This window comes from Amblyomma americanum, chromosome 6, assembly GCF_052857255.1.
Source record: "Amblyomma americanum isolate KBUSLIRL-KWMA chromosome 6, ASM5285725v1, whole genome shotgun sequence".
Taxonomy (NCBI): Eukaryota; Metazoa; Arthropoda; class Arachnida; order Ixodida; family Ixodidae; genus Amblyomma; species Amblyomma americanum.
Window position 1 is genome coordinate 46,154,001 of NC_135502.1, and position 23,065 is coordinate 46,177,065.

Here is a 23,065-nt window from a genome sequence, read left to right on the forward strand (position 1 = left end):
TTCTTGACGAGACGCGGTCAAAAGGTCTTGATTAATGGCTCCCAACCGGCAGACGTTTCCGTACTTTCAGGTGTGCCCCAGGGGTCAGTGGTCGGCCCACTACTGTTTCTGATCTACGTAAATGACATTGGCTATGGTATAAGCTCCAAAATTAGATTGTACGCTGATGATTGCGTCTTGTACCGAGAAATAAAACATGATTCCGACAGGATAGAACTTCAAAATGACCTCAACAGTATTTCATCCTGGTGTCGCTCCTGGCTCATGAATCTAAATGTGCCTAAATGGAAGCATGTTCGTTTTACCCAAAAGCATAAACCGATCAATACACAGTACTATTTAAACACTGAAATGGTCTTTCAAGTAAGCGAGGCAAAATGCCTAGGAGTAACATTTAGCTCCTACTTGACATAAAACCGCCATGTATAACTCTGAAGGCAGCCCGCTCTTTAAAATTTATCAAAGAAATTTTAAATATGCTCACAAGATGTGAAAAATCTGCTCTACGTAACAAATGTCCGCCCAATCGTAGAATATGCTTGTGTCTTATGGAACCCGTACACGCAAGCTCTTAACAACAAATTGGAAAAAATTCAGAACCGAGCCGCCCGTTTTGTATCCAACAACTATTCGCATCGTAGCAGTATCATTGACATCAAAAGTAGCTTAGAATGGCCTCTTCTATCCTCACGTCGGGAATTTTTTCGACTCGTGTTTATGCGAGACATATTTCATTGTCGCATCGTACTGAACAAAGATGCTTATCTTTTACCACCTACGTGCATTTCCCAGCGTCAAGATCACCTGCATAAGATTAAAGAAATATCAGTGCGTACCCCAGTTTTCGCACATTCATTTTTTCCACCCACAATCAGTGCATGGAATAATCTTCCCCGCGACATAGCTGTGGTTACATCTGATTCAGAATTTTCTGTTGCGCTAAAGGCTGCTCTGGTTTAACACTGATTTCCGGGGTCTGTATGTCGACTTTCTGTCTGTATGTATGGCGGGGTCTGTATGTCGACATGGCCGGGGGGGGGAAGGGGGGGGGGGATTCGTTCTCTTTACCACGTTTTAAACTTAGCAAATGTTTAGTGTACGCGGTGACGTTACTTTGTATTTCCATTCAATTCACAGTGTTCATTTACGCTGATATTTTTTCGCATGCTCTTGCTATGTCCTATCGGAGTGCTTGCATTATCCTTTAGTATTGTTTTACTTCTTTATATATTTGTTTCCTCGGCGCAAATGTATGAAGGATACTGTGGTACACCCCCCTACTATAATGCCACCGGGCGAATGTAGGTACGTGTATAAATAAATAAATAATAAATGTATAAATAAAGAGTGCAGCGTCTCTAGTCTTAAAAAAAGTAATTCCTAAAAACTCAACAATTCTTTTTTATTGTAGAAGCGGCAGAGAACGCTACTGTCTGGCTAGTCTAGAAATTTATATTTACTGCGTTAAAGAATCGTTTGTCAATTGTACGGCTGTAGGCACAATCCGACGTCTGGACGTCAATGTCTAGAATAAATTCAGTTAATAAATAAATTGCGATTTAACATATTAACATGCTAACTCGCCCTTTATAAGTTTTACAGTAGCTCATGCATATAATACATAACAGAAAAAAATGCTTTTGTTGTAAACGTACCGTGGGGGACAAAACTCTCCTGGACGTACGTGTCATCGGGAACCGACTCTGTGATTAGCCGCGGGCTGGAGACCACACTATAGTCGAGATGAAAGTAGGACTCGCGCGCTGTGATGTGTGCTAGTGGTAGCAGGTGATAGCTAGCATACATGGCAGCTATTAGCCAAAATCGCTTGCCGCGCGTGCTGGGAAATTTTGTCCTCTATATTACATAGCTAACCATTTCTCTGTGAAATAAACAGCTTCAAGCGAAAATAACGCGGAGACTGCGAACACAGCGCCTCTTTTGACAAGACATTCTGTTGAATATGTAACACTATTCAGCAAATTGTGTCCTCAAAAATACATTAACGACAGCACCAAGGCCACTTTTCTTTTTTTACTGACGATTTGTGACAAATGTTTGCCGCTGTGGGCGCAAAACAAATACATGTTGAAATGGTTTCACCGGCGCTGCGAAATCCTTTCATCATGATTAAAGTTCATTGCTCGTGAATATTTACCTTATAAATAATGATCGCAAACATTGAGTTGCATAAGTAAAGGCGTCACATTAAGTTCGTAGATCTGTCTTTCTAAAAAAGGAAGTTCAGACGGCTAATTTTCAAGCGTGGTATATATATGGGGACTCATTTCATAAGTTGCTGCTTGATGATAATATGTGGCAAGAAGTTCTAGGAGTAAATAAAGGCAGGCTGTCTGCATTGGAGGCAAAACGGAGAGCTCTAACTAGGAAGACCATAAAAAGTGACCTCACGTGACCTAGGGTCACCTAGCCTTGGTCGTAGTCTGTACCTTGTAACATGGGTGAAATGTCGGACTGCAGCACACAAAGAACCAGAGCTTCGCGAATGCAACCGAATTCCAATGAGGAGAGCCCTACGCAGAAGCACTTGTGCAGGGATCCAGGAAGACGCTCTTTTTGTGGCCTGCGAACTTAATTTCTTTTTTTGGCAGTTATTTGCTTCATTTTTTATTTCTCCTCGTTGTTGTAAGGACTGCTATACTCGCGCCTCAGAGAAAACAGGCTGCAAAATCCACGCAGCTTTTCAGGTCCTTCTATCCTTCGGCTGTTTTTTAATCTTTTAGGGAAAGCGCTACTCAAGCTCGAAAGGTCTTGTGACGCGTGCATTGTGACACTAGAAAGAAATGGAGGGCATCTATCTGGCGCTTGAAGAGCGATTCTATCTACTGCGAACATTCGCGCTTGTCGTTGTGGGTTTCAGACACTCGCCACCGACTGCGAGAACGTCTCTGTTGTAAGGGCAAGTCAGGAAACTAGAACAGCGCTATGTTTGTCTTTAGGTCTATGTTTTTGTATAGCACGACTCGGTTCTTTTTACCCTAAGCGGTTACGACGAATTGGTGGAAAAAGTAAAGCTGTTAATTCTTCTACAAATATTGGAGTTGGTTTCACCACGTTCATGTTGCCCTGATCATGATGTCATGATCATGATGTCATGACGTTAAATGAGGAGGAGGTGCCCAACTTTCATGCTACTGCTTCATAATAGCACGTAGTGTTACCAGGGAAACCACGTGAAAGCACTATGCTAAATTAAATACACAAACTACGGCTGTTATTGTTCGTTTTCAAAAATTTGTTCTTGTGCAATTAGTAGCTCACGTAGCAATGAGGTAAACCAAACCTAACATTAGGCAAATGAGTTCATTGCACGCAGTGTCAGCACTCTCAGCCGGATCCGTTCTTTTCTTTGTCAGTTGTGCGCAACTAGCGTCTCTTGAAGCTCCGAGATTCCTTCTCACATTACTCCTTCAGCACATTTTACTATTACCATTTGGGCCTCGTGGACTGTCTGTAACAGCATTAAGCCCACAGTGTACCAGGACGACCCAGGCTTGTTATGAGCCGAGCGTCACGTCTGGCTCCTGACTAGACCAGCCTGTCGCGTGCTTCCTGGCGCTGTGTGTCTGGTTTAAGGCGAGTAAGACTAGTCCAAAGCAATTTTCTGGTTTCCCGACAGATGGCATCGATTTACTAAATAACCATTTTGGTACAATTTCCGGAAAAAACTTGTGTCCGTTAGGGGTTAAGAAAAAAAGAGAATGGTGCGATCCCTTTGTCGTATACTGCGCACATGATCTAATGCGTAAGAGGCATTATGATGAGATTTGCCTGTTATGGTGAGATTATGGTGATATTTGCCTGTAAAATTTTTGATTAGTTTTTGATTAGCAGTATTGTTTTCTTTATGAATGTGGTCTTCATTTTCACGATGACAATAATAATAAATATAATAATAGATTTTATTTTTCATTAAAACGATGGAGGCTGCCGTAGGTAAAGGCTGCAAGGCAACTTCAGCAGAGCCCACGTTCCTTCTGAATGAATTGTCAACATAGTTTCGTGCCATAATATTTAATCAATATGCGATTTGCGTTCAAAGTACGAACATCGCGCATAAACGACGATATATTCCAGGTTAATGAAAATGTGTATCTCTGTACGTTTCTAGAAGTATAAGTAAGGTATTCTCCAATATAATACAAGGTTATTTTTTTGCTTCACGAAATTTTGAAATAAAGAAAAAATGGTGGGCACTAGCATCCTGGACGCCATGAGTTGCATTAGCTGTTCTCGGGGCCACTGGGAAAAAGAAACATCGACCTTTTATTTAAATTAACGAGTTAAATATTACCTTTCCATTCCAATTACACAGCTTAGCGGTTTGATGAAATAGCGCCATTCCAAAAAAGCAGTCCCTGTGGCTCAGTGGCTATGTCGCTCGGCTACTGACCCGAAAGACGCGGGTTCAATTCCGCACGCGCCGGTCGCATTTCGGTGGAAACGACATGCTAGAGGCCCGCGTACTGCGAGATGTCAGTGCATGTTAAAGAACTCCAGGCGATCGAAATTATTCGGAGCACTCCACTACGGCGGTCTTCATAGTCTGAGTTACTTTGGGACGTTAAATCCCAATACCCGAAATTAATGAATCTCAAATGAAAGAACTGAGTACAAAATTGAGTAAAAAAATGCCATGGAGCGCTGTAGACTGAAGTCTGCCCTTTCAAGAGATTTGGAACCACAGCCATACGGCCAAGCAGCGTCAGCCATCGGTAATTCTCGGCGCTCGTCACGCTCATGTCGTCATACGCACGGCGGGACCATCACCAGCTGCTTTCACTGCCTGCCTCCTATGCGTTTATGGGCAGCGTCGCACATTTCACTCGTAGCCGATGCATTGTGCGCTGTCAGTACCGCGGCGCTCCATGGTGGCCGGTCGCCTGATCGCCAGCCCTTATCACCCTGCTTGCCAGCCCGCAACCGGCCCTGGGGGCGGTTTGTCGTCCAGGCAATTTGCACAGCTCTTTGTGTCACTGGCACGCACCGAAGTAACCGGTGAGCGCACCAGGGCGGCATTCGCGGCGTCATTCTGTTTTCGGTTTCCTACAAGTTCGCGGTAATTGCGGCGCTTAAAGAAGAGCGCCTAAGTAGTGCAGATTGTATGTACAGACGCATTACTGCCTGCCTTAACATACCACAAGTACGGTAACTATCAGCTCAAGTCAAAGCTTCTCAGTACTCGGACCATCACTTACATCTTGAAACGTCATTTGTGTTTTTAACGGCTTTGCATCGACCGGTTCAATGCAGTGGCGATAGCGGCGCGATACGTGTGTTATGGGCAGAGATTTTGAATACAATAGCAAGGCGGGCGAGTTGGTAATACAGCGCTTGTCCTGTGTTTTCTAAAAAACAGCGCTTGTCCTGTGTTTTCTAAAAACAGCGATTGTCCTGTGTTTTATACCCTTAATGTCCCCGTTTTCCGCGCTGTAATTTTTCAAAGAGATTTTGAGACTGACGTGCTCGCTTATGTGAGAAGAAACTTCAAAGCCAGCACGCGTTTGACTGCAGAGGCCAAAAGTTCAAGCCAGACGGTCGTGCGGAAGACACTCAGCAAGTCCTTTCAAGTTGCATCCGTTTCACCCGTCTTCACCAGAAGGTGAGCGCTATCGAAACTCAGCGACGCTTTGCTTTTTTTGCAAATGGATATTTATACGGATTGAGCGGAATATCGAATTTCTTTGAAATATGATGTGGTCAAATAAGGCTCAGTTTTCACAGTGACGCAGCCAGCCTTCGAAATGGCCCCATTGGCCCTCATGTGAACCAGCGCTGTCTCTCCCAACACAAGAACCAGGTGTGGTGGTCAGTTAACGTGTGGCGTAGAGCCTTCAAGGGACACGATTGTGAGTCCGTATTTCTTGAAGAAAGCCCTAACTACCTAATTTTGCACTGAAACATATTGAGAGGTGCCTTGGAAGAGTTCTATAATAAGAAAGAGACTTATGGTTCCAGCACGATGGAGCTTTGTTGCATGCAAGCTCACATCATCTGAGGTATTTCATTGAAACCTTTGAACAGCAATCGGTAGGACGTGGCAGCGTTATCTCATGGTCCCCACAATCTCTGAACCTAACATGTCTGGAATTTTTCTCAAGGGCTACCTAAAAAAAACCAAATGTATAAGGGTTAGAGTGCATGACTTGAAGCGAGTTATCTTCACATGTTCACGAATTGAACCTATAATGCTGAAGAGGGTTCTAGAGTCCATAGTCCATGCGAGACCGCCAGATGATGTGCGTAAGCATGAATGGCGGTCTTGTGGGCATCTTCTTTAATGGCCGTAAATAATGCTCTGTACGGATAAAGTTACATCCATTTCAATATCTTGATTGAAAGTTGAGACCGCATAGAATTAAATGTTTTTTTTTTTGGTGTCATGTTGAAATAAAAGCAGGGAAATGTTATGTTTAAGCTAACAGAGAAAAATTTAGTCCCGCAGTCCCTAGGTTTAATGTGCATGATTGCAGTTCATTCAACTTCATAGTGTACAAGGTCTTCCAATAAGAAAGGGAGCAACCTTTGAGCTTCCACTCAATGATTAATAATTACGCATCACGAACACACAATTTCTTGTTATACAACTAGTTTTCTTTGTTGAGTATAAATGGAGAACCGCTCTAAACTTCAGTACAGAAACAACGAAACAATTGGCCACTCTCTGAGGACTTACTGCTAGGCGCTTGGCCGCAGAGTTGGCAAGCAGCCTTGACAATGCGGGCGTTTTCGCGCTTTTTGAGTGACACGGGCCTCGACTCGCGGTTGGGATGCCACCAAATGTGCATGCGCTTACTGTCATCTCTCTTCTCGCCACATAGTCATTCATCGCGACCCTCTTTCTTCTCCTCCCCTTCTCTAGAGCACAGTAGCAGGCCAGATATCAATCTTTCTGGCCGAACTCTTTGCCTTCGTTTCATTAAATGTATCCATCTATCGTTGTTCTCTTTTGTATTGGAATTCTCTGAACCGATGTGCCGATAAGAAAGGAATAAATATTTCATTATGTAGCTCATTCACATGTTGATGTTATAAGTGTGCCATAATTATTTGGTAGAATTGCGAATTAAGCGTTAGCTGCTTGCTAGGCTTATAGTAATAGTGAAAAGAGGACATCTAGAATAATTTAAAGATTGAATCTTAGGTGTCGCAATGGTTCGCACATTCAAGTTGTCCTTGTGAACAGAAAAGCAGCTAATGCAAAACAAGAAACCAATTGCGTTAACAGCGTTTCCACGACCTGTTCGCGCATAAAAATTAAAAAAAGCCGCGATACCAGACTCGAATTCATCTGACCGATGAAAATGAGCGCCCGTTTCTGTCTTGACAGCGAGGAACTCGACGCGCTCAAGGTGACGCAGCAGCCAGCTGCTACAGTGTTGGTGCAGACTTCGCTCTCGTATACGGCGCAGAGGCGGCGGGCTGCTGACGATTGTGCACGAGGCCGGTTCGCGGGCTGCGCCCCGTGCATGGAGACTTGACTGTTGCTAAGATTGACGGCAGTTGTCGGCGCTCTTCGCTCGTTTGGTTTCGGTTTCAACCAGCATGAAAATGCAGACTGTTTTAGTGTGTAGTGGCTCGTGAGAATTTTTTCCTCGTCTTTTTTTTTGTGAAAATTTGTCATCAATTCTGCTATTCCATTACGCCGCATTTAAAGCGAAGAGGTAAAACGTTAAGAGTGTGCCTTGGTTCCGTAAGCAACTATTCGAGAAATAACTGATTTTCTATGGTGTCCGGCGGTGCCATTTATGCAAATTTCGCGGCATGAGAACGCAAGCACGCATTGCTTTATTTCTTCACTTTGTGAAACTAAAGGAAACCACCACGTGTAAATTTTTGCAAGACACCAAAATAGCTTCTTTTTATCTGGTTATGAAGCATACTTTTTAATTCTAGCGGTAACAGTGCGTACTTTAATGCTCGAGAAACTCGAGGGAGCCACTGTCGAATCTGCACGTAATGAAGAATCCGTTTTGAAGCAATGCTTCGATACGAGAATTCCGCTGTGTCTGTGATCGCGCATTGTGAATGCTCTCTTTATATGTCTGCTTGTCGCTCCGCAGCTATTATTCACAGAGCGCGCAAAGGGATTGAGTGTGTAGAGGCCAAACTCCAGCTTTCTGGCTGGCACCATGAAAACGCATGTCAGCCTCCAAAGTGGCGTTCAAGCTGGCGTTTTGGCGACTTTTCGTTGCGTTTCTATCGAACGCCATTTTTCTTTCCGTTGATGACCGTAAGGTTGAGCTCTGCGCATCACCTTTTTTTCAGTGATTGCTTGTATCGTGCTTTTAGACCCTCCTTCTGGCCTACGAGTGCCGAGAAGAGGCGTGATGGCAACTGCCTTTCTTAGACTCTAGAGAGCAAGGCAGGCGTAGCTTGGAAAGCTTCATCTCGGCGTGAATCCGGGCTGCCGGCAACCGTCGTTTATTAGGCTCAACTTCGGCAGGAAACGGCATCGTCCCCGTCTTCCCGTCTTGATGCGCGTGTCTGTTGGCGGAAGGGATCAACGCTTGCGCAGGCGCCACCTTACAAGACCTGGATTCTCGTTGGAAAAGATGACATAAGAAGAGAAGCTTTCCTTCTTTCTTAGTATAGCTGCAAATGCGAACGTAATCTGGCTGCCTGAAATGGAAAGGCTGACGGGAGCCGAAGGACGCTGCGTGAAAGCCGGGATGCTTACTTGGCAATCTATGTTTGCGAAGCCTAGACATGTGGACCTGTGCGTTACATGCCTTATCTTGTGTCGTAACAGGCACCTCGCAAAATGCCACGGAATGATCACACGGCGGGATTTGGTTCGGAAAGCCGGGTTAAATTGGTAAGACGCGTCAACGCCCTCTACAAGAGTCATAATAGGTCAACAGCCGCAGCATTGACGCTTCCGTCATGTAAACCGCTGCATTCATTGCTGGGCGGAGTGAACATAGGTCGCTTCGATGAACTCCTAATGCTATTCATGGAGAGATAAGGAAAACATCTGTACCCATCTGACTGCCAGCACAGATCTGGTGCCGTGCACCACGAATGTTTTGAGCCCTATCCCACGCTCTTAAAAAAATTCGGCGCGGTGCAGAAAGCTGCATTTTGAGGCTGCATTGCCTAATATGCTCGTCCGGGTTAAGTGACATGGAGGTTTTCGTGTGTTCGCGCTGTTGCTATGTGCAGATCCCCTAAAGGTTTGTATTTTAGGGATTGAAGAAACGTGAGTAGCGAAAACGATAAATTGCAAAAAATAGGTCAACAGGGTTCCTATTCCCTACCGACTCATTACATTTTCACTTTATTTAGCACTTAAGCATTGGTCCCTGCTTCTGATGACATAGGCCGTGAAAGATGATGCCAGACTGGTCGTGGCAAAAACGTCCATGATTCCACTCGCATGCATAAACGTGTCCCACGTCTATATCCATTGGCTGATCGGCGCGTCGCCAACGGACCAGGGAGCATGATGGCCCTGATTTGGTCATCTGATTCTGCAACTCTGATTGCTCTCCTTCATGACTGACGTTATTTCCAAATGAAATAAAAACGAAATATATACGTTACTGGAAAATACGGTCCTTCGAGTGGATTGTCAAGGAGTAATGTCAGCCGAGCTTGTTACTAGTTAAAATTTTATAAGTATTTACCTCTGAAAATATTTTGTTTGCTTTCATTCACAGGCAGTCTGTCTTGCGCAGTTGGGATATGAACATAATCCTAAAAAATGTATAAGGAGCTAAGTCTTGAAATACTTGATTTTGTGCCCTGCAGTGATAAGCTCTCAGGAAGTAAATCTGCAGCCACGTGTTGATTCGTTTTCTTGCGATTCATTTAGTTATACAAAAAAGTAAACGGAGTGGGCTGTTTGTGTATTGTAGGTAACACAGCCCCTCTGTTCTAACGACAGATGTAGTTAAGAGAAAAATGTTTGAGGTATTGCTGCTCTCTGTCCCCTTTTCTAAGTAAGCAAATCTCGTCTCAGTGGGACACTTGCACGCTCTAACACTGCCACGTAGGAGCGTTATCATAGCAAGACTGTACATTGCTTTTTCCAGAGGGAAAAAGTAAACCAGAAGTGCGTCTTTGCGCGCATTCCGTTACCTTCCTCTTGAACTGAAATCGCATGTTAACAACTATTTCCTTTCGAGAGGCATATTTATTTCCTTTTACACAGCTATTCATGCAGGAAACCACTTTGATTTTTCGACACATGTAGGGGAAGCTACTTTCTTGAGAGAATTTCAACTGTTTCGCTCGCAAAAATGTCACACTTCGCACTTGGAGTTTGGCAGCAATGGCCACATTAAGATAGTGCTTGCTGCTAAAAGCTGACATCTTCACAGGACCGAGCAGAGATTAAATGTAAATAGGGCAGCGCCATTTTTCACCGATTTACAATTTCTATACTCCTCCGCAAGGCGCTGTGGCCCTCCTTTGCGAAGCAAGCTCAGTAAACTCTCTGATTCTCTAAAACCCGAACGCCAATAGTATCCGATGGGCCGTCCAAATAAATCTTCCTTATATGCCACTGAGATATGTAATGACGCCCAACCTGAGCATTTTTTATCTTAATCTCGGGTCTAATGCCACCAACTTACATTTTATTTCAAAGAAATGCTGCGCTTTCTCTAAGTATTAAAGTAACAATCCCCATTTCCATATTCACGGCATGCTCCAGCATCCTCTGTGCCTTCGGTCAGAGCATGCACAAATAATCGTGATGATGGTGATTATGAATTTTATGGTCCAAGGGCATCTATTATCAATGAGCTCCATGGCACAACGTATTTTCGACTTCTCAAGGCGGGGTCAAAGACCAATTTTTCAGGCATTTAATCCTAGATAAGCCGAGCACCAGACGAGTGGAAAGCTTGTACCTATTGTATCTATCACCAGTGGGTACCCGTCAGCACTGGGGATCGAACCGCGCACCTCCCGCATGCGAGGCGGATGCTCAACCGCTTCGCCACCGCCGCGGTACACAAATAGTCATAAACAGTACCGAAATCATCTTTAGCAGGGAGCCTCCGCTTGAAACGGGTCAGTGCTTAGTAAACAAGCTTTGCGTTTTTATCCTGAGAACTGCTCGTAATTTGTGCGTCCAGGACTTGAAGAAAAACCTTTCCGTTCTCGTCATCTTGTCGCAGAGTGACATCCCACAATCTTGCGCATCCGGCCGCCTTCTGGAGAGTGCTGACAGAGCGCTATCCTCGTTGACAGGGCTGAACGCAATTTCCGGTGCGTGGGGTCGAGATGAAGCCGACGCCTGTAGTGGCGGACTTAGTGTGTACGTCTCCTTTCGTGACGTTTGTGCTGTATTGGCAGCAACGATGGGATGACACGATTCAATAACGTTCGGCGAAGTTTTTGCTTACGATGAGCTTGTATTATGCTATGCTTTTTTTTTGATCGGTGGATGCATGGTAATACCTTAGCTGAGAGCAGTATCCAGAAATAAACATGAGCAAGGATGGCACTGTGAATAGAAGGTAACCGATGGTCATTTAGCGTAACGATGTTCATGTCCGAAAGAAGCCAATCCTACGCAGTTGGCGGTTGAGAGATAGGTGAGCCGACGAGAAAAGAAAGTTTTCAGGAACAAAGGTAAATATTTCAGGACACAGTAAAATAGAGATCATTGCGAGAGGCCCACGTCCTACAGTAGACGCAGCTAGGCCTATGATGATTATGATGATCGTGATGCTGTAACGCGTTTTTGAAGGCATTTCCTAAAGCGGGAAGAAAAAACATGAGAACTGTCTTGAATCATAGCGCAGTATGACGATACAGCAGTGTGAAATCTTGTATATATTTCCCACTTACAATTTCTTTTGTATTCCTGTCACAAGAGTAGCGCTTTGAGAATCAGGCACTTGTATTCAAAGGTGCAAGGTGGCTAGTTACACGGTATCCAGGTTTGCGCCTTTGCAGCTAAGGGCTTTGGAAGTGAAGGCTTCATTTCGAGACCTTTGGAGCCCTATATAGAGGCCGTTTAGAAACTGCGATCGCAGCGCCATCTAGCGTAGGAAACTAAAAGGCTCCTCGGTGCTCGTCTCTTCATCATCATCAACCAGACTACACGCACTGCAGGGCAATGGCCTCTCCCATGTCTCTCCTATTAACCCTGTCTTTTGACATCTGCGACCACCATATGCGCGCAAACATCCTAATCACACCCACCCACATAACTTTACGCCGCCCCCTGCTACGCATGCTTTCTCTTGGAATCCACTCCGTTACACTTAGCACCAGCGGTTATCTTGCCTTCGCATTACATGCCCTGCCCAAGCCCATTTTTTTTCTCTTGATTTCTACTAGGATGCCATTAACCCGCGTTTGTTCCCTCACCCACTCTGCCCGCTTCTAGTCTCTTAACGTTACGCCTATCACTTTCCTTTCCATGGCTCGCTGAGTTGTCCTTAACTTAAGTTGAACCCTTTTCGTTAGCCTCCACGTTTCCGCCCCGTAGGAAACGTCTATCTCTTTATAACCTTGATGTGGCTTGTGGAAAGGAAATCTGACGAATTGTGGGGATAATTTCGTCATGAATAGTGTGCGGGTGCGTGTCACCGGGAGTGGGAGTCTGCAGCCTTACATGGGGTCGGCCTGGATAATTCGAGAAGGGCCTGGGCGTTGGATGCTCACAGTACCGCTCAAAACGACTGCGGTATAGTTTCCGCTATGAGCGAGGCACGCAATAGCTAAATTAATAGCTTTCACGTCGTGTATTCCTTGAGCGAACGTTTCTCTTTTTTTTGCGTTCAGTGACTTTGACGGCGGTGGCAAATTATTTTTCAGCCTGTTCACATAATATTGCGCGAACCAGCTGCCTAGATACATTTGGCACCAAACACGTGCTTATTATCATCTGCTTAAATGCGGAGCGCATACGTTGTAAAATGCGTCTACAGAGTTCAGATATTTATAGTAATCAAAGGTTTCTTAAAGGTGGAGAAATACGCTTCGAGGTGCATGTCAGTAAACTGGCAGATTCTGTGTGTTGTAAACGTAGCACATTTTTGCAGAGTTAAAAATCGTTTGTGTGTCCAGATTCGGTGTCTGCTATACGGGTGCCACTAATTCCCTCTCTTTGAAAGAAATAACCTTGAACAGGAGGTTATCACACGCAACTGTCAGTGTAATGAGCACCTATGGTAAGGTGGCTTCTTTTTCCCGGAAGATTGTCATTCAGATAACGGACGTGGATATTGAAGTAAGAGGAAACAGTGCTTGCTATTTTGAGGTTCTCCAATCACGCCTCGTAGACGAGGCAATAATCATAGAAACAGTGCAATGGGACGCGAAACTTCATACTCTTGCCCAAAGTGTGGTAAATAACACCGGTATCCTTATGTGTTCCACACAAGCCAATTTACCTCTGACTGAAACTAAGTTGTTCATTCCACATTATCTTACCTCTAATCACAAACCGAGTGATTTGATGCCATTTTTGAAGAAAATACGCGCAGAAGGCTGCTAGCGGAGCATCGCCTTTCTGGCCGCAGAAGTTCGGTAGTATTTTTTTGTTTTTTTGTTCGAAGAATTGAGCACACGCTCATATTTTTGAATATACAGTAGCAACGAGCCTGTATTCTGTTTTTCATTGTTTCTCGTTCATATTCTGACCCTCGTTGGATCAGGCAGAGTGAGGTTTTAGCCATTTGCAGCAGTTAAAGTAAGAATTAAAAAAAAAGAGAATAAAATGGCAGCAGAACATGACAAAACGCGGAAAGGTAAATAGGAGAAAGGGACCTGTACTTCCCAGCAAAATGCATATTGTCGAGGATACGGCGTGCGATGGGGCACAAAGCGTGACGAACACCTTTCTGCTTCACTATGCGGCAGCACATCTTGAATAAAGAGTAAAATGTAACCATGAGACAGCTCACACCTTATCTCTTATTGTGTCGAGCTGTTCTTCGAAAGACACAGCTCATTCTTTTTTTCCAGCTCTTAAGAAAGTTGGCTCTGTTTATTGAGTTTTAGTTTCGTTGCTGACAAAGAGGAAGCCGCACACGCACTCCAGAGTCGAAATGCTTGCTTTTAAGATCTTGGCTTGGATAGGCTTGGATTGTAGGCAAGCTTGAACGTCACAGAGTGACACTTGAGTATTGCACATTTCGTAGAATACCATTTTCAAAATTCTTCCTCCCCTTTCCCGCCCACGGCCTAACACTGCACAAAATAAGCAGAAAGCGCGTTTCCGACGGCCTTTTAAGCTTTTGAAGAAATGCTGCTTCTAAGTAGAAACGATGCATGATTTTACATCGCCAAAACTTTCCTTAGCTGTTTTCTGCCCTTCACCCATGTGCAGACACAACACTCTGTAACATGTGCCGCGGCCACATTTTATGCTGTTGCCTAGGTAGGGTTTGTTTGTGCTCTTGGGGTCAGCGCACTCATTTATTTCCTTTCTTGCATCATGCCACCACCATCCTCCGGGCATCCACTGTGGGCCTTTGTGTTTATGCCAGCTCACTTGGTTGTTTAGACTTTGGTCGGGGACCGAGCGTGGTTCGCCTCCATCGCTCGTTTCTATTCCCCAGGGGGCGCGGTTTGTCCAGTGGCCTTTTCTCAACTCTTTCGTAACATAGCGGCACGGTTGCTATTGCGAGATTTACCCCGTGACCCCGCTAAATGGGGTGTCGTAAATTGTTTCTAAAAGGAGGCCTGTTTTTTTTTCACCCTACCTGCGTCTTTACAGGCCCCCGAAAAAAGAATTATGTGACCGGTAGGAAAAAGACAAAATAGAAAAAAGGAAGAGACCAAAACTGCTGCTGATTGAATGAAGGCATTGAATGTCGTAGTTCCCAGTCTGCATTCCTCTTCAGAGGTGGCGCGAGGTTATGGAACACAAGTGAAATGTGCGAGTAGAGTCACATCGACAATGAGCTTCCTTTCCGTCATATTTATCGCTGTTTCAACTGCTTGTTCTGAAGTTAGACACACAACGTTTTTGTAAAAACAAAGCCTAGCCGGCGGGATTTTAATTGCTGGACATATTAACTTTATGAATAGGTGTAGAAGATGGCAGACCGCTTACATCCCTGTATTGACAGCATTTAGTAAAGTAATTTTTAGGAGGCAGTGGCCTGCATGCTCAGATTTATTTCTTTACGGACATTATTTATTGGAGTTTTTCATTTATTCTCACAGCCGGAAGGTCAACGGGGAAAGAATTCAGAATAGAATAGATTAAGGGAATGAAAAAGAATTAAATGCTTCGGCGTTTTGTCGTTTCGTTTGTAGTTACACAAACGCCTGCCCTTGCTTGATGCGTGAGGGAAACCTTTTGTTTTAGAGTCTATAGAGATAAGTCGATTTAAAACTACGCTCGTGGACATTGATATTAACAGTTTTGCTCACTCATAGTTTCCTCTTTTTTTACACATATTTGCTTCTTTGATACTGACACGTTACATTTACTCCGTTTAATTTAAAACGCGTCTAACTCGACTCAGATTACTTCGTAGCGACATCAACTGTAATGAACCTGGTTTTGTTCTGCTACTTCGCTTTTTTCTTTGCAAATTCTTCAAAACTCAAGCCACCAAATAGTTTCAAAAACTCAAGCCACCGAAAGTTTTTCAGGGACCATGTTCTCAACCGTTCGCCCGACTGAAAGTCGTTTAATCGGTAGTCACCAAACCTTCGCTTCGCGTCGGACGGTGCTCTTTAAAAACACGAAGAGCAGGGAATCAAACGCTTTCGTAATGCGTCAGGTGTTTGAAAGAAATTTTCTTCGACAGACTTCGACCCATTCTGACCCATTAAATCTCTCGGTTTACGTTGAAGAGAAACTTCAGACTTTAAATTAAAGGTCAGGCCGATCCTGAACGCAGCCGATAAAACTCGAAAATATTCAGGAGTAATAATGCTGTTTTTTTTCTTACAACAACAAAAAATAAAGCCCCAAGGAAGTAATCTGGTCAAAAAACCACAATTCATTTTTCTCACGGCAGGAATGCGTGGGTGCTGCTGAAAAATTTGTGGCATCCTACTAGTTCCGTAGTGAGCAAAGGTCTGCAAGGTAAATTTTTATGTTTTTTTCTGCTCTACGTGCGAATAAAATACGGCATCAGCTCTGTGTCGCAGCATTTTTACGACCACTAGGTGTGGGTTCACGATGGCGAAAACAAAATATTTTATTTTGCCGACAGCTTGGAACACGAATGAAAATAAAATTTGCAGATTTACTTGAAAAACACATGATGAAACTGCTATCTTCGTACTGGTTGCCCATGGAAGCTCACGTTGTTGTTGTTTGCCTCACAAAATAACAACAACAACGTGGGCTTCCATGGGCAACCATTACGAAGACAGCAGTTGCATCATGTGTTTCCCATGTGAATTTGCATATTTTATTTTCATTCGTGTTTCAAGGGCTTCCGCAAATTTTCACCATCGCGAAGCTTACCTTAATAATGTCGATAATTTACCTCTCCCTATGGGCCCATGTATACATAATACTGTATGCGTGACCATGGAAACAGGGTGCTGTTCGCATTAGATGGGTTTTATAAGTGACTACTTACTTACTGACCTCCCCTAAGCGCAACCATACGGCTACAAAGAAAAGCTATAGAGCTTTCACATAAACTTCTTAGCTGAAGAAAAATATGGCTGTCGGTTTAGGATTGCTAAGCATGAAATATCGTGCGAAAGCAAAGTGTTTTGGAGGTAGACACCACCACCGCGTACCTGAAAGTGCGATTGAGGTGTCGACTGACCCTGGCAGCCAGTTATGCGTGTCTTAAACTTTTTCATCGTTAATGCCAATTTATCCAATATACGCCGGAGGCCTATGCTCCAGTGCCGCATTTCTGCAGCAGTGCTGTCAACGCCAGCGCGCATTGCTGTAGTGCCGAGTTTCGGCCACAACTTTGTCCACGCCAAAGCACGCAGCGCACATCTCTCTGCACTACCACCTCATAGCTCAAAGCGCGAGTGTTAGTTTGATAGTAGTACTAATAGTTGATGACGACGATGTACAATGCACAGCGCGACAGTGTGTTGCAGTTTAACACGAGGCGTGTGCAGCGGCGGGGATAACCTAGTGCTCTCAAGCAGTGGCCAGCGAAGCTGATCTGTTCGCGCCCCTGCGGGTTTCAATAGCGCGAAGTCGCAGATATTTATTTCATTTCTGTTTATTTACTTATTTTTCTTGGCACAAACCCACAAACACCGCAAGCATAGAAGCATCGCAAGATCTTGCTTAGGGTTTACCCACTTTCTTTTTATTTTCGTTTTGACTGTTATGGGGTTTGAACCCTAGACCACTGCCATCCCGGAGTAGTCACTCTACCAATTGAACGAACCAAGAAGGCTAGCATATGGTAGGGCAAGAACGAATAGATCAATAACTCGAAACCCCTAAAATGGTACTGGTGCAAGATGTGACAGGAATCCTCCAAGGTGGAGTGGATTTTGTACTAAAGTAATTGCTCATTGACATACACCCATGCGCAGCCATACAGGCACAAAGAAAAGCTGTACAGATTCCACGGAAGATTCGTAGTTGAAGAGATATTCTTTCCGGTCCGGTCTCCACGAACCTTCCACAAAGTTTCTGTGGAAGATGTATAGTTCTTTGTAGCTTTATGATCGCGCTAGGGTGGGCGTCAACGATTAATAAATCGATTTGAAAAATCTACTCCACTTCAAGGGATTCCCATAAAATGTTGGACCACCACCGTTCCCGTTTCGAGTCGTGTACCAATTTCGCTTTAACTACGAAGTCTCTTATAAGATTGCCGTATGACTACGCTTGGGTGGATGCTAATGAATAATTATTCCCTTATTGCAAAACCTGCTCCGCCTAGGGAGATTCACCAGAAACGTTGAACGAATTAAGTGGGTGCCTTTTATTATTATTCCGGTGAGCCTCACTCTGGAGTGTTTTAAAGATGCGCTTGCTCCTCTTAAGCCATTTCGTGCAAGCTCAGAACGTCGGTCAAGTCGACCGCTCATACCGAAAAAAATTTTGACCGGAAAAAGGCGAGGATGAAAAAGTGTGTGCTCTTTTCCTAGCCTTTGTCTTCCGGGAGAAAATTTTTCGAAGTGTAGAGTAGGGGCGAAAAGAGTGTCGCGCAAAAACTTTGCACCGGTCTGTATTTCTTAGTGAGAAAGTCGACAACGTTGTGCTGATCTGACACGCTGAACCACAAGGAGTGTTTAACCGCAGTCTAACCCGCAGTTGAGTCCGCAGCGGCCTTCCCTCAACGACCTACAGGCCTTCCGTCACAGATTTGCACCCCATAACCCACAAAACACGGACGGAAGTTCACTCGCAGTGATCGGGCTTGATAAGAATCTGAGTTTTCATTAGCTAGCCCGATGTGTCCTGTCGGAAGAAGCCATGGGCTGACCGGAAACGCGGCGGGGGTGCTCCGGACATCCCAGGCGGATATGAAAGCGGAGACGGAACTCTGGCAGATAAATAATTACACCCGGAAAACAGAAAAGAGAGCGGCAGATTGACCTCCCTACCAGCTAACCGGCTATGGCGCTCTCCGCCACATGCTAAGCGCGAAAGTTGCTGAGCTGCTAGTCGAAAAGAGATTGCTCTAGAATGGAAAGCAAGCAAGTTTGAGAGCAGATCAGTATAAAAGGCTAAAATATCTCTTACTCGAATACACGCTTGTGTAGACAAGCTTCGAGGTTTCGTGTGTCGCCTCGAAATTTCTCGTTCGGAGGGATGTTAACAGCCTTGCATGCTTTTTGAAACGGAAGCTGGTTGAGCAGAAAAAAAATGATGACATCTGGTAAGCGTCATTACAAAGTGTCGAAGGTTACTGTCCAATGAGCGGATGAAACGAGAAGATTGCAAGCCGTCGAAACGGAAGTCATTAGGCCTGTTTTTAGCCCACATGGCACATAGGCTCTGTTTTCCGCCGACTGCTGGCGGCGCTAATGACCAGAGCTGGTGTCGGGACTGACGGAGGAGACCAGGAATGTCAGTGGTTCCTCTAAGCCGGAATGTATTTTGTATTTCTGCCCAACAAGCTATTTTCAGCGAACAGGGGGAGGGGGGGGGGAGAAGGAGTGCTTTTAATTCTAATTAGACTCAAAGTATTCCGTTTCTTTTCAAATGAAAGTGCCATCGGGCTCCTTTCTTACAAGGAAGTGTAGTTTATAACGTCGGTGAACTAGATTTATGTGTCATCCAAGCTGCGCAAGCTAATATGAACACGATCGATATCACGCTGCCGACATTATTCTCGTTTACTTTAAGCCAGGCAAACGTGTTATAAATTTAGATCACTTACATGGAGTGTTGAACACCATGTACGGCGTCCATTGTCAGTCCGAGGAGCCACCTACTGCTTGAAGATAGAAAATCATCGTGATGTTCATCGCACACAAAATAGGCAACATTTAGCACAAATATATCAGCGCTTGTGGTGTCCTTTCTTCGTTGTGTCCCGTTGTTTTATTGCGCTGTTCAAATATGAAACTTTCTAGAAACTTCTGGGACGGGTGAAAACGTGTTTGAAATGAATCAAACAGAAGCTATAGGATAATAATGGAGTTAAAATATTTTTTGACCTCGAACGACTGCGGTGGGCGTTTTGTTTTCATTCTTTTCGGACCTTGGTGTAACGGAATTTAGGTGAAACCCTGTACGTTGATGTTTTGCTTTTTATTTTGTTCTAAGAAATTTGCTAAAAAAGTTCTCATATTTCGAACCTAAATGATTGAGGCGCTGCTAGGACTAAAAAACTTGCATTTGTCATTATCAGATTAACAGCGGTTATTTGCCGAATTGTCTGCTTTGCATGAATAAATAAAACTGCTCTTTCCTGTATATTACGTAGGTCTGACGTGTTCCAAACTTGAACAATTATTATTCCAGAGGGCCAAGATTTTTATGTAAAATATAGATTCTTCCTGCGCAGATATTTCTAGGGGGAACCTCTCACAGACACGAAATTTCGGACTCTAAGAAGCGAAACGATTTATTTCAGGGGCACAAGAAGGTGCCTTCTAGCAAGCTTCATTTGCATGCATTCAGTGGAACGTAATCTATTATGCTTTTGCACGTTGTCCGAAGAACAGGTTGGCATTTACACCCACATTTAGTGATGTCCAGGTGCACTTTCCCCAATTATTGTGACGCCATTGAACCCAGTGCTTATGCACAGGGACATCTAGTGCTTGCTGGCGACGCCGACATCATAACTACTGTCGTAGTCCTAGTTGGCCGGTCGACCTTTAAATTACGTCAAGGTGCACTTCAGCGCTGGCGCCGAACGAGACCTGAACTGGCGGAACAAAATTGTTTGTAATTTTTTATTAACGCTTAGAGCTAGTGTTGAGGTCTTTTTAATAATCAGTGCGACCGCAGGCCTCTTTCAAGGCAAGGTAATGCACGCCCGAGGCCTTTGCATCTGTATCTCTTTATATGGGCTATGCACAATACAAGTTTAATGCCGACACACCGGTACATGCTCTGCTTTCTTGCTTTAAGCTAAGGAAATACCAAACACCCGCCTACTTCACTCGTGGTATCGTGTCTGTAGTAAGATGAAACGTAAAAAAAAGTTCCTTCAGGCACTCAGTGTGTTGAGGAAGCTCTCTTCCAAATTGCACTGGCATCGCCGTAGGTTCAGCCATCCCAGGCCATTACCCTCAAGGAGTCTTATGTAAACTATACTGTTTCGCGAACCAAGCCGGCTGATTCCGCTCCCTTGTGCATTATCCTAACTACAGCCACAGATCTTCATAGGAGGCGGCCCAGACGTCTGAAGGGAGAGTGGCATGAAATGCTGAAGGGAAACAGTGCCACTAAGAAAATGGACAGCAGAGAGCTTCGCTACAGGAGCGCTTGTGCATGTGTACTCCTGTCTCACCACACTTGTGCGCGTGTTGCCGGCTTCTGCTTCGTGGTGCGCCAATCTTCTTGATGCAAGAAGCAAGCTTTTATTTCTCCTTTGGCAAATGACATCAAATTTCTGCCAGTCTTGGTAGATGTTTTTCTGTCCTCGCAGACACTGCTAAAAAAGAAAAGTAACGCCTATGACGCTGGCACAAGCCAAGGCTTAAAGGAGGGAAGTAATAATTTAACTGCTGCTGTGGGGAAATGGGTAGTTACTGCATTTTGGAAATGTATTTTGCGATAGGCTTGGAAATTATTGCACATAGGAGGTTGTAAATGTAACTGATCACGTAATCAGCTTCCTACATCATTTGTTCAGTACACGGATATCAAGTTGCATGCTTAAAGCACGCCCATTTATCAACTAGTCGGCAGCTACAGAACCGCGGTAAGCTTGCATATTTTCCTTCAAACAGGTAACCTTTCTTTGGAACTTAGTTTCCTCTTAGTTGACAAGACACTCTTTTCATTTACGTCTAAAAAAAATGCACACAGGAGAGCGTTCCAAGAAGTATATTCAATCTCATGCCATTAAATATACCCTGATGTAGATGGACGGGATGCCGGGAAGAAACGATCTCTGTTGCATGCAATGCCAAAGCAGTGTCGAGATATTATATCCTGTGAGATTAGAAACCTCGTCTCTCACCATGCATAAAAATTTTGAAAGCAATCGGGGGTCATCGTGAATGTTTTGTTCTTTATATTTATCCACAAACTTCCAAAGAACCGATTATAGTGGCCTCAACGTATTCCACGAGTGCGTTGTGGATGTGTTCTGGTCCGACTAAACATGCGTTTCTATAGTAGTTCTCGCCATGGCATGAATTCTGACTGTCATCTCGACGGCGCTCATTCGCACGTTTTTGGCGCTGCAAGCATGAACAGGTGCAAATTATGGGGACACTCCAGTCCCCTTAAGACTGCAATGCGATAGCGGTGTGCAGCATGGCAAAGTGGGAGTAGCAAAGAGGGAGCCAAAGAGGGTGTGCGGCTACTCCCTGTTGCTGATATCCTCGGCCATGCCTCCGTTCTGGTGTTTTTTACTTGGATCTGTCTCGTTTTGAACTGGATTTCTATTGCTTGCTGAATACTTATCTACAGGTGAATATTATACATGTAAATGCTATGAACAGGTGGATCTGCATTGCGGACAGTCTTTTCTGTCGGATAATTCCCTTATCTTCCCCTGTAAGAGCGCTCGTATCGTTATGAAGTCTTTGAACTGTTGAAGTAAATCAACTAAACTCAATTTTCCTGCGAATAAGTTTTACGTTTACTTCCCTGTTTATGTGGCGCCCCCAGGTATTCTCGCCATTTTAGCATTTGTTTAGTGATAAACAAAAGGTCATGAATTAGGTCCCGAAACTTGGTTAAGTAATCGAACATCCTTTGCAAGCAATATTTTGCTAGTTGAGAAAATAAATGAATTTCTATTTTTACGGCTAAACCAGCTAGTATACTGTGCATAAGAAATCTGCACTTGAGAGATCTAAATGTCTTGTGTGACTGCGCAAAAATGCTTACATATAGATGCACCAATTTCTATAGAACGTCAGAACGCTGTTGAGTTTCAAGTAAAAAAAAATGGCTACTGGGTCTTCTATGGCAGCAAGTAGGTTTCCAAAATGCGCGGAAAAACTGAGTAAATAATTACTCTGCACGCCAGCAGTATTGCCCATGGCCAGCGTGGTCGTAAACTCCTAAAAAGTTTATAGCACCGCAAGAAAAAATAAACCGGTTCACTCCCCAGGCTGTGAAAAATGGAAGATGTCTACTTCTCTGCGTTAGTGCCAAACTTTCTCGGATGGTATGCATGGCAAAAACCTGCGAATTATTTATTACTAGCGTCGTCAACACTGAGTTTCTACGAAGCAAGACACGGCCTGTCTATTCATCAGGCTTTTTCTTGGACTTTCCAACCGAATTGAGAGTTTGCAGTTCGAGTGAAAATGCTGGGGCGAACCAAACAGTTCTGTGATCGTTACGGGCAATACCAGACTGCAGCAATAACCCAGACTGTAATGAGCCGCGCGGAGATCAAATTCGTTTTAGAGTGCAGCTATGAAGCGCCCGTTAGTGGGTTGAGCCCCGTAACCGCCGTGGGTGTAACCAAGCCTAACGATAAATAAATAAATAAATGTAGCAACCATGATTCGAACCCGCGGCGCCGCGAAAAGATCC

The 23,065-nt window shown here is 44.3% G+C and overlaps 1 long non-coding RNA gene across 1 annotated transcript in view; it reads left to right on the plus strand.

Annotated features, from left to right (window-relative positions):
* LOC144094688 (uncharacterized) overlaps positions 1–23,065 on the plus strand; it is a 183,625-nt gene that overhangs the window by 80,276 nt on the left and 80,284 nt on the right. Inside the window, exon 2 of the long non-coding RNA XR_013306543.1 lies at positions 5,536–5,623. This is a non-coding gene — a long non-coding RNA (uncharacterized LOC144094688). The remainder of the gene's footprint in view (positions 1–5,535; positions 5,624–23,065) is intronic.